The following is an 11,224-nucleotide window of genomic DNA, read 5'->3' as shown; positions in this document are numbered from 1 at the left end:
TCAGGACCAGACATCCAAATTCTCCTACTCAACTTATTGTAATTTTACCACAATAGTCACTTACAAATGCTTTACCATGCCCCTGACTACAGCTGGTTTGCCTGCTCCTTTGGATTAGTCACTTGTATCTCCTCTTATCAGTTTAACCTGTTTGGGCTGCCTGAGTTATGTACCCTAGTGAATATCTTATCCTAAATCTCAGTGTCTTAGGAAGAGCAAAGTATGAGACTTCTAGCTTCTCCTGGATTCCCTTTTAAAAGGTGAAAATGAGTTCCTTCAGTAATCCCATGACTAGGATGCTTTGGATTAGCTGGCTCAGATTCTACAGGAATAGAAGACTTTATTTAAAATGACCTAAATTTCAGAGAACTATCACACAGCGTTAGTAGAGTTATCAGTCTGTTAGAAAATTCCATAACCCAACTTTCACAGCAAGTAGAATCATTGGAAGAGGGGGCTCCCAAACTGTATGGGGTTAAACCTCCTGTTCCTTAAAGAGGAGGGGCTTTCCGCTGATCTAGGGGGGAAATGCTGTTTTTATTTTAATAAATCATTTCATTGCGGGCTCTTACAGCTCTTATAACAATCCATATATCAATTACATCAAGCACATTTGTACATATGTTGTCAACCTCATTTCCAAAATATTTTCTACTTGAGCCCTTGGTATTAGCTTCTCCTTTTACCCATCCTCCCTCACCATCCTACCCTTGTGAACACTTGGCAATTTATAATTATTTTTATATTTTACACCATCTGCTGTCTCACTTCACCCATGTCCACGGTGTGCCTTCATGCATGTTTTTGTGGTTCAGCCTCCTGTGGGCGGGGGGTGTTATACGTTGATCATTGCAATCAGTTTCCACATCCTCCTTCCACCTTCCTCCTACCCTAATGGTATCATTACTCTCTTTAATGTTCCTGATGCCTTTATCTGTCCTGGATTCTGTGTGTCCAGAGCTCTTATCTGTACCAGTGTACACGCTCTGGTCTAGCTAGTTTTGTAAGGCAGAACTGGGGTCATGATAGTGTGGGGAAGGAAGCGTTAAAAAACTAGAGGAATGTTGTGTGTTTTGTCCACTATACTGCACCCTGGCTGGCTCGCCCCTTCCTAGTGACCCTTCTGGGAGGGGTTGTCCAATAGTCTGCAGATGGGCTTTGAGTCTCCACTCTGATGCCCCTCGTTCACATCAAAATGGTTGTTTTGGGTCTTCTGATATCTGATCTTGTGAACACAGGGGTTGGTTTACTTCTTCCATGTGGGCTTTGTTGCTTCCATGCTAGATGGCCGCTTGTTTAACTTCAAACCTTTAAGACCCCAGAAGCTATACCTTGTAAGAGCTATGCACCATCAGCTTTTTTCACATTAGCTATGCATCCATTTTGTATTCAGTGATCAGGTTGGGAAGGTGAGCATCACAGAATGCCAGGTTATTAGAACAATGTGTTCTTCAAGGAGGACTTTAATAGATGGCCAATGTCTGTCTACTACCTTCATATGTAACCTACATATATGTACATAGACCCATATTCCTAACATTATATATTAATATATTTACATATGTACATGCCTATATTTATACCTCTACAAATACCTTTTGCCTCCTAGTTCTTTCCTCTAATTCTTTTTCCTTTCCCTTGACCCACTATCATGCTCAGCCTCCACTTAGCTCTCCAGACTTCCTCTCAGCTACATTGCACTTGATCGAACCCCACCAGCCATTTTATGCCCTCCTCACAATCAGTTTATCATTTTATGCCCTCCTCACAATCTTGTTCACTTGCCCCTGGGCTTGTTGCCCCCCAACCACCACATCACTTCCCCCCACCTCATCCTCTTTCTCCCACCTACTCCTCTCTCCTAACCCCGACAACCATTCATCCTCTTGTTTTCTCCTAGGTCTAGTTTATCCTGATTATCTTATACAGATACACATGAAAATTTTCAAGAATGCTATTTTTATGCAACCAAGACTGGTACCATAAAGACAAGCCTAGACTTAGTCCAGAAAAATGTAGAAAATCAGCAAGAATTAAAGGCAGGCAAACCCTATCCAGGGATAAATATCGCAGCCAACTAAATAGCAGGGGCAAAGAAAGAGGGGGACAAAAGACATGGGTAGAGGGGGAAGAGAGCACTAACCTACTGAAGGGGAGGGTATTGTTTATATCTCCACAGGAGAGGGAAAGGGACCAGGCTTCAATCTGATGCACCAAGATGTAAATACAACATACCAGCATATACCGGGGAACCAATAGTGAGGTCTGTGGGACCAGCCCCAATCCCAACTAGGTGGACTCCCCTTTCAGAAGAATGCACTTCAGAGGACAGCACTGGAGCAACAGCTTGGGGAGAGGAGTATGTCTGATGAGAGCACACGGGAGAAACAAAGAGGGATGGAGAAGGAGGGGAACACATCCTGCCCCACCAGGCCCCAAGGATGATATTCCTGCTTAGAGCAGACAATGCAAAGAGAGGACCATAGGGCTGGCCCCACAATGGGACATGACATCCCACACTAAACCAAAGCGCTATAGGGAACAACACTGGAGACACAGTGCAGTAATTGTGTCTCCATCACAGTGAGGCAAATCACTAAGAGCATGGAACAGAGCAGCAAGGGAAACAAATGGATGAAATCCCCAGGGAATACCAAAAATAGGTTTTGGAGACAGTGTGGCACCCTATCAGACTTGACTGGAAAACACTTGTAGAGACCTTGCACTATTTATAGGCTTTTCCAAATTTGTCAGTGGCTTTCTTTTTGTTGTTGTTATTTTGTTTTGTTGTTGTTATTATTGTTGTGTTGGTCTTCCTTTGTTGCTTTGGTTAGCTTTGCCTGGGTTTTGCACTTATCAGTGTATCTGCATGTCTATCTAGATAAGATAGGCAGGATACACAATTCGGAGCCGAAAAGAATGGGACCAATGGTTCTGGAGGAGATACGGGAGAAGGGGAAGTGGGAGAAAGGTAAGGGGTGGGGGAACCACCCCAAGGACAAGGGAACAATAAGTTAACAAAAATCAATGGAGAGAAGGGTGCAGGATGCCTAGTGGGGCTTGATCAAAGGCATTGTAGCAGCAACGAATTACTAAACTGGAAAGAAGGCTGAACATGATGGTGGGACAAGAGGACAGTAAAAGCAAATAGAGCAGTGCTTCTCAACCTTCCAAATGCTGCAACCCTTTAATACAGTTCCTCATGTTGTGGTGACCCCCCAACCAGAAAATTATTTTGTTGTTACTTCATAATTGTAATTTTGCTACTGTTATGAATCAGGCAATCCCTGTGAAAAAGGTTGTTTGACTCCCAAAGGGGCCGCAACCCACAGGTTGACTGAGAACCAGAAGGCAAAGGACATTTACAAAAGTCTCAATACAGGCATGTACACTTGTAAATATATTTATATATAACAAGAGAGGAATACATCTCTATACTCACATCGACATGTTAAGAATTAAGGTAGGAGATGGACACTGGGCCTCTCTCAAGTACTCCCTCAAGGCAAGAATATTTTTTTTCTAATAACCTGGCATTCCATGATGCTCATCTTCCCAACACAATCGCTGAAGACAAAGCAGGTGCGTAAGCAAATGAGGTGAAGAAAGTTGATGGTGCCCAGCTATCAAAAGATATAATGAGAGGCTTAAGTGGAGAGCAAATGTTTTGAGAATGATGAGGGCAACGAATGTACAAATGTGCTTTATACAATTTATGTATGTATTGATTGTGATAAGCGTTGTATAAGCCCCTAAAAGATTATTTTTTTAAAGTTTTTTTTTTTTAAAAGATATAATGGCTGGAATCCTAAAGGCTTGAAGATAAAGAAGGGGCCATCTAGCTGAGAAACAACAAAGGCCACATGGAAGAAGCATACCAGCTTGTGTGATCATGAAATGCTGATAGGATCAGGAATCAGGCATTGAAGACCCAGAACCAAAAATCATATCACTCTGAATGAGGGGAAGTGCAGAGCGGACACCTAAAGCTGATCTGTAGGGAACTGGACATCCGCTTAAAGAAGGGTCACAGGTAGGAGACCAACCACTCAGGGTGCAGTATAGCAAATGTGATAAAACATACATCTTTCCTCTAGTTCTTTAATGCTTCTTCCCCCCCCCTTCCCCCCCCACTATCATGATCCCAATTCTACCTTACAAATCTGGCTAGAACAGTGATTATACACTGATACAGATAATAGCTGGAAACACAGGGAAACCAGGACAGATAAATCCCTCAGGACCAATAATGAGGGTAGCAATACCAGGAGGGTAAGGGAAAGGTGGGAGGAGTAAGGTGAAACTGATCACAATGATCTACATATAACCCCCTCCCCCTTCCCCTCGGGGATGGACAACAGAAAAGTGGGTGAAGGGAGACAGCCATTAGTGTAAGAGATGAAAAAACAATAATTCATAAATTATCAAGGGTTTGTGAGGGATGGTGAGTGGGGGAGGGAAGGGAAAAACGAGGAGATCATACCAATACCAAGGGCTCAAGTAGAAAGAAAATGTTTTGAAAGTGATGAGGACAACAAATGTACAAGTGTGCTTGACACAATGGATGGATGGATGATGATAAGAGTTGTACGAGCCCACAATAAATTGATATTTTTTAAATGCAGGACACAATGGTATCATAAGCTATTTTCTTGCTCACCATAGGTTACTACCCTAATAACAACCTTAATAGGTCCTTGAATTTTCTTACTACTTGCAGTGGTTAAGTTCATTCAGTCCCATATAAGCACCATTAAATTAATGGTCTTACATGCTCAGCACACCCTTGGGAAAACCCAACTGGGCTCCATGATGCCCCCATATAATCAGTGATTTGATTTGGACGTAACACCAGTGGGGAATGTAAGATCCTCTCCCAAACTTGACTTGTGTGACCCCACTTTAGAATGTTAACATGCTTCCCAGGCCTCTGTCATGCCTAAAGTATGTAACCTCCTTCTCCACCCACGCTTTGCCCCAAGATGTACTTTGCAGTGAATTATTACTCGAATGTCAACATCGTCCTGTTCTCTGAATGTGCCCTTTGTCCCTTACCCCATAACACTTATTGTAGCCTTTGTAAACCACTTGCTAAAAGGAATGCAGAGCCCTCAACCCCTCCTGCTTGCCAAACTGAGTGTGGTTTTTCCCTTGTCCCTGGGTTTGTTAACACCCACTTCCTTTCCCTAGGCTACCGCTTTCCCATAGACACGCAGAGATAGTAATAAGGACAAAAACAAGATAGGAAATCAAGGCAACAAAACAACCAAAAAACCCAACAACAACAAAAAGAAGAGCCTATAAATAGTTCAAGGTCTGTGTTTTGTGTGTGTGTGTGTGTGTGTATTTTACTTTTAGGAGTGTTTTCTGGTCAAGTCTGATGGGGTGCCACACCCTGGCCACATAGCCTACTTTTGGTATTCCCTATGGACTTCATTGCTCTGCTCCCCTTGTTGTTCATTTATTGCATGCCCTAGTGTTTCACCTCGGTGTGATGGGATCAGATCGGGTATATTTCCTGCACTGTGTCTCCAGTGTTGTCCCGCATAGCGCTATGGGTCAGTGAGGGACATTGTGTCTCGTGATGGGGCCTGCCCTATGGTCCTCTCTGTGCATAGGCTGCTCTGATCAGGGATATCATCCTCGGGTTTTGGTGGTCTAGGATGCACTCCACTTTTTCTATCCCCCTTCGTTTGTTCCTGTTTGCTCCAATCAGACATGTCCCTCTCCCTGAGATGTATGTAGTAGCTTCAGTACTGTCCTCTGAAGTGAATTCTTCTGGTGGAGGGGGAGCTATCAACATATTTGGGATTGGGGCCAGCCCTCGGGAAATTTCTGAGAGACTTGTACCCTCCCATTGACCACCAGCTACAAAAAAGATGAGCTAGAAAAAAGAAATGGCATAGTGTTTATTAATTTCTGGTGGCACACAATACAATATGTCCAAAATATGTAAGACAATATTGCCACCTTTTCCTCTAAGGAGCAATCAGGTCATATTTCTTCCAAGATAGAACTGTTTGGTGGCTACAACCCACAGTGACACTATCCACTATAGAACAACCCGATTTCAGGGCATGCATAGACTACCAAGTATAATGGAGGAGACATATTCAGCAAAGACAAGATAGACGATTTGGACTTGCTGAAATGACATCACTTATGCACATCAAAACCTTTATCAGGAGAATGAAATGAGAGCCCACAGACTGGGAAACAATTTTTACCAATGACACATTGGACAAAGGGCTAATTACAAAAAGATAATGGAGTTCTGAAACATATCAATAGGAAAATAACAGGAGCCCCTATCAAGAAATGAGGAAAAGATATGAACATTTAATTCTCTCAAAATAAAGTACAATTGATTAACAAATACATGAAAGAATGCTCATGATCATCAGCTTGCAGGGAGATGGAAATTAAAACCACAATGAGAGTGCATTTTACACCCACAATGCCAGCCCACATCAAAGAAACAAAACAACAAATGCTGAAGAGGCTATGAGGGATTGGAATGAGTATATACTGCTGGTGACTTGTAAATACATACAGACACTGGAAAACGATATGGGGATACTTAAACGTAACCAGAAACTGAAATCCTAGATGATCCAGCATTACTACAATAAGGCATCATAGGTTTCATATATAGGAAATATATATATATATATATATATATATATATATATATATATATATATATATATATATATATATATATATATATATGCAACAATAACAAATTAAAAGAGACAGAGCTGAGTCAAAGAGGAATATTAAAAACTGAAATAATTTAAAATGTGTCATAAAGGAGCTCAAATATTAAAGGGCTATATTTTAACCTAACTGCATCTGCAACAATCTACTTTCCAATGCATTCTGCATGACAGCAAGGCCATTCACATTCCTGGTGTATGGTCTGAGTATCTCTCCACTTTTTTAAAGACTAAAACTACATTAACATGGGTCAAAAGAAGGATCGAATGTAAAATCAGATTGGTCTTGATATCAATGTATATACACACACAGGATGAATCTATCAGGCTTCCCCAATGTCTGTATTCATGATTTCCCACAGGATACACGCTGAAGTCACAATAAAGCAGACACTGTGTTCAGCCCTCCTGGATAATCAGTGCATCAAATTTGATCCAATGAGCTTTGCGGAACATACAATAAAACATAACTGGACACTGGAGGCACTGCCAGAGTCACTAAATGCATGCACAGTGCCACATTCACTGTATTTATATGGTTTCTAATCCTCTACGGTCACTTGACTCCTTTCTGGCTAAAGGTCGTCTCACCAGAGCTACATCAGTTAGGATTCCACTGGTGTTTACTGACACACGAGAGAAGCCACAGAAGGCATATACAAAGTCACTATATTCACAGGGCTTTCCTTCTGCAGGAGATGACTGGAGTGTGATGACACATGACTCCCTGGGGAGGGCTTCCCAACCACGTTTGAATTTAAAGCTGTTTCAGTTTTGTGGGATTCTTTATGTCAAGAAAACAGAAACACGGGTAAGTTTCCCCCACTCATTACAGCTGCATGGTAACTGTCCTACATGAAATCATTGATGAGACATGAGCTCTTCATTTTTTTCAACATTTTTATTGATTTAAAATTTTACAGAAGCTCGCCTTGTGGTCTCGTGGATCTGTGTCTTGCTTCAACAGTGTTTGAACAGAACAGATCCGGGGACTCTCTGCCTCCAGTCTTCCACCACTCTCCAGTTTCCTTTCCTGGCATAACCTTCGGGACCATCTTCTTGGCCATCCCCTCTTGTTGGGATCAGTTAACACTTTTATCTTGTGTGTGGTGACCTCCAAACCGACCAGTCATGAGGTCTTGATCCATAAGAATTATACCGCAGAAGCTGAGGTCAGCGTCAACCGTCTGGTCAACCTGTGTCTGCGGGCCTCTGGGCTTCTTTTTCAACCACGATGATGTGGCCTTGGAGGGCGTGGGGCACTTTTTCCGCGAGCTGGCGAAGGAGAAGTACGAGGAGGCTGAGCGTCTCTTGAAGCTGCAGAACCAGCGTGGCAGCTGTGCCCTCTTCCAGGTTGTGCAGAAGCAATCCCAAGATGAGTGGGGTAGGACCTGGACGCCATGGAAGCTGCGTCGGCCCTTGAGAAGACCCTCAACCAGGCCCTTCTGGACCTGCATGCATGGGGTCCACTCACACTGACCCCCATCTCTGTGACTTTCTGGAGAACTACTTCCTGGATGAGGAAGTGAAACTCCTCAGTTATATGGGAGACCACCTGACCCACCTCCGCAGGCTGGCCAGCCCCCAGGCTGGGTGGGCGAATATCTCTTGGAGAGGCTCACCCTCAAACTCGACTAGGAACTACAGCACCGAGCCATCTGCGAGGGGCCCTCTGCCTCCCCTTCGAACTTAGTCCCCTTACCTGAACCTGCCCTGCCAGCCGCAGCACCACCACCCTGGAGCCACATCTGTCAAGCTGGTGACCAAATGGAAACAATTAAGCTTCCTTTTGCAGCAAAAAAAAAAAAAAATTCCATTCAACAATTCATACATTGATGCAGTCCCCAAGATGTACCAGTACTCTTCCCACTTCCGCCCTCCCTGTTTTTCTATTATTATTCATCCTTATTTCCTGTCCCTCCCTGCTTTCCATTTTTTATCCATAAGCAAATGCTGTCCTTTAGATTTTGTACAGTTGCATGTTTTAAGCAGTGCATCCCTCTCAGATGTTGTTCTTCCCCTCCAAGCCTGCATGTCGTCTGGCAGAAACCTGAGTCAGAGGAGTGAGCACAGTTCCAGGAGTGAAGAGTCGCTAAGGGCCAGAGTCTCGGGACTCCACCAGTCTCCCTGAGACCAGAAAGCCTGGTCTATTTTTTTAATGATCTCTTCATTTTTAAAAAGCATGTTCACAACACACTTAAGAATGTCACACAACAATAGTTTGTGAAACGGCCTATGTTAGAAAACAAAACATTGAAATGCTGAAGCTTTTTAAAACGAGTTCTCTGGAATTTCTGTCACTAATCACCAGCCACTTAACCTGTGCTTCATAATAGTAAACGTTTTAGGATTGTAATGAATATCTGCCTCAAACACACTTTTCTGAAATGCAGTTAAAAACTGTATCAGAAAAATGAAAATGTGTTTAAGAAGAACATATTTAGCATTTGAAAGTATTAACATGTTTTGATTTCTTCTTCCTCTAATCTGAGTTAATAGCAACAGTAGGATTCACTATGTTGGTGTTTGTAAACCTCACCCCAACAAACTAATGAGCAAAGTAGGGAGCTTGCGGAGAGCACAGCCAATCTCAGTACGAGAGACTATTGAAAGATCCGATCACTGAAATAAGCCGTTTAGTTTGGTACCTGAGCTGGTTTAAAGGTACTTTTCCACATTGAATTATTTATTACTTCTCATTTGCCATATTTCACTTGAAAATTAATAACTAGTTTGAATAAAATGTAAACTGAACATAGAATATGTCCAACATGGTTAAAATCTTACAGCCCGTCCTTTCAAATAATCCACATTTACATTGCAGCTGTGACTTACAGTTTAACCATATTTACTAGATGCAAAATAATTGAAAATTAAAAGACTTTTTTGCGCCAGGATACTTAAGTAGTTCTTATGCATTTATCTTCTCTACAAACTTACAATGTCTCTCCTTGGGTGTTATAGTATGCAACATGTTCCATTCAATTCCATTTCATGATGCCCCAATGAAAGGTTATGTCTGTTTCCATCAGCTTTTGTGAAACCAAATTTTCATTTTTCATACCAATTATAGAGAATAATTTTTCCTTTGGAGTCACGGTCACAGTCACTGATGATATTGAGAGGCAGCAGGCATCGGGGTTATTCCTTAGGTAGTACTGGTGGACCACTGTTGTCCCTCACAAATGAAGCAGCTTTCCTTCCATTTTTGTGAACATTATCTTTGTTCATTTTCCCTAAAGCTTCTATCTCAGCTGAGAAATCAGCTTCATTATCTGCGGAGATGTTTCAGCCTGAAACAGCATTAAAGAGCTCTCGTTCACTGAGAGCTTCCCTAACTCCTCCTTTCTGGAAAAACTGGGAGACATTCCTACAGTCCCGCAACAGGAAATCCAGGCCATGAGGATGAGTTGGTTCTACAAACTGACTGACATCAATCAACCAGACCTTCCCAGCATGCCACAGCTTGTTATACTCACTGATGTCAAGACGGACCAGTTGACATTCATTATATAACTGCTGCATTATATCAAGAGTTTGATAGTGGACATCTTTCAATTCTTCACTACTGAGTTTACTTCTTTTAATTTAGGAACAGGAACTTTGGTCGTTGCCAATAAAAGACATAACTGAAATGTGTTTCTTGAGCAGGACAACTGTTGGATAAGTTGGACAAGTAATTCCAATGCTCTACATTCTTGAGAGATAGTGCATTTCTTTTTCGGCCCATGTGTGGATGATCTTACATGGATTTAGTTTATCGAAGTGGTCTTTAAACCTCTAATCATCTTTAATATATTTGTCATGATTCTTAAAGTCATTAAGGGCTGTTTTAAATACCCTGATGGCACATTCTGTAGGTACAACTTTACCATCTTCCTTTTCATCCTTCATGCTCCCTCCATATGCATGACACACAAGATTCCTCTCCTGTACTAATACAGCCAGTGATTGCCTCCAATCCTCCAGAGTTGACCATTTTATACGTAGGTAAACATGTATTAGGATTGACTGATTTTTCAGCAGTAGAATGCTCTTTTTTTCTCATCCAAAGCCTGGTCTATTTTATGATTTGGGGATTTGTTCCACTTTGCTCTCCCACTCTACTCAGGATTCTCTTCTGTGATCCCTTTCAGAGTAATTAGCAGTGGTACCTCAGCACTATCTAGTTCTGGTCTCAGAGTCATGGAGGCTGAGGTTGATTGTGGTCCATTCTTCCTCTAGACTAATTGTTTTCATATGTCTTCTATTTTCTTGACTTATATTTTATGGTACTTTTGTGCTGTCTCGGGTGGGGGTAACAAAGAGTATGAAGGTGGGGCAGGCACTACTAGCATCTGGGTGGGCTCCCTATTGCTTGGTATAGCTGTTATCAAGAAACACAAGGTCCAGTTCTTTTGGACATTGAAAGCTTGAAGAGTATTGAGGGGCCCATGCTCCATGCGGAAGTCTACAAGTCCCTCTGCCCACACCTGTGGACCATGTCAGTAAAGTGACAAAAATTC

At 42.2% G+C, this 11,224-nt stretch overlaps 1 pseudogene; it reads right to left on the bottom strand.

Moving 5' to 3' along the window:
• Nucleotides 1–9,860: 9,860 nt before the first annotated feature.
• Nucleotides 9,861–10,767, bottom strand: LOC142424093 (serine/threonine-protein kinase RIO3 pseudogene; annotated as a pseudogene).
• Nucleotides 10,768–11,224: the final 457 nt, after the last annotated feature.

This window comes from Tenrec ecaudatus, chromosome 13 (assembly GCF_050624435.1).
Source record: "Tenrec ecaudatus isolate mTenEca1 chromosome 13, mTenEca1.hap1, whole genome shotgun sequence".
In the NCBI taxonomy this organism is placed as follows: domain Eukaryota; kingdom Metazoa; phylum Chordata; class Mammalia; order Afrosoricida; family Tenrecidae; genus Tenrec; species Tenrec ecaudatus.
The sequence above is the reverse complement of the archived record's forward strand: the minus strand, read 5'-3'. Positions and strand labels throughout refer to the sequence as shown.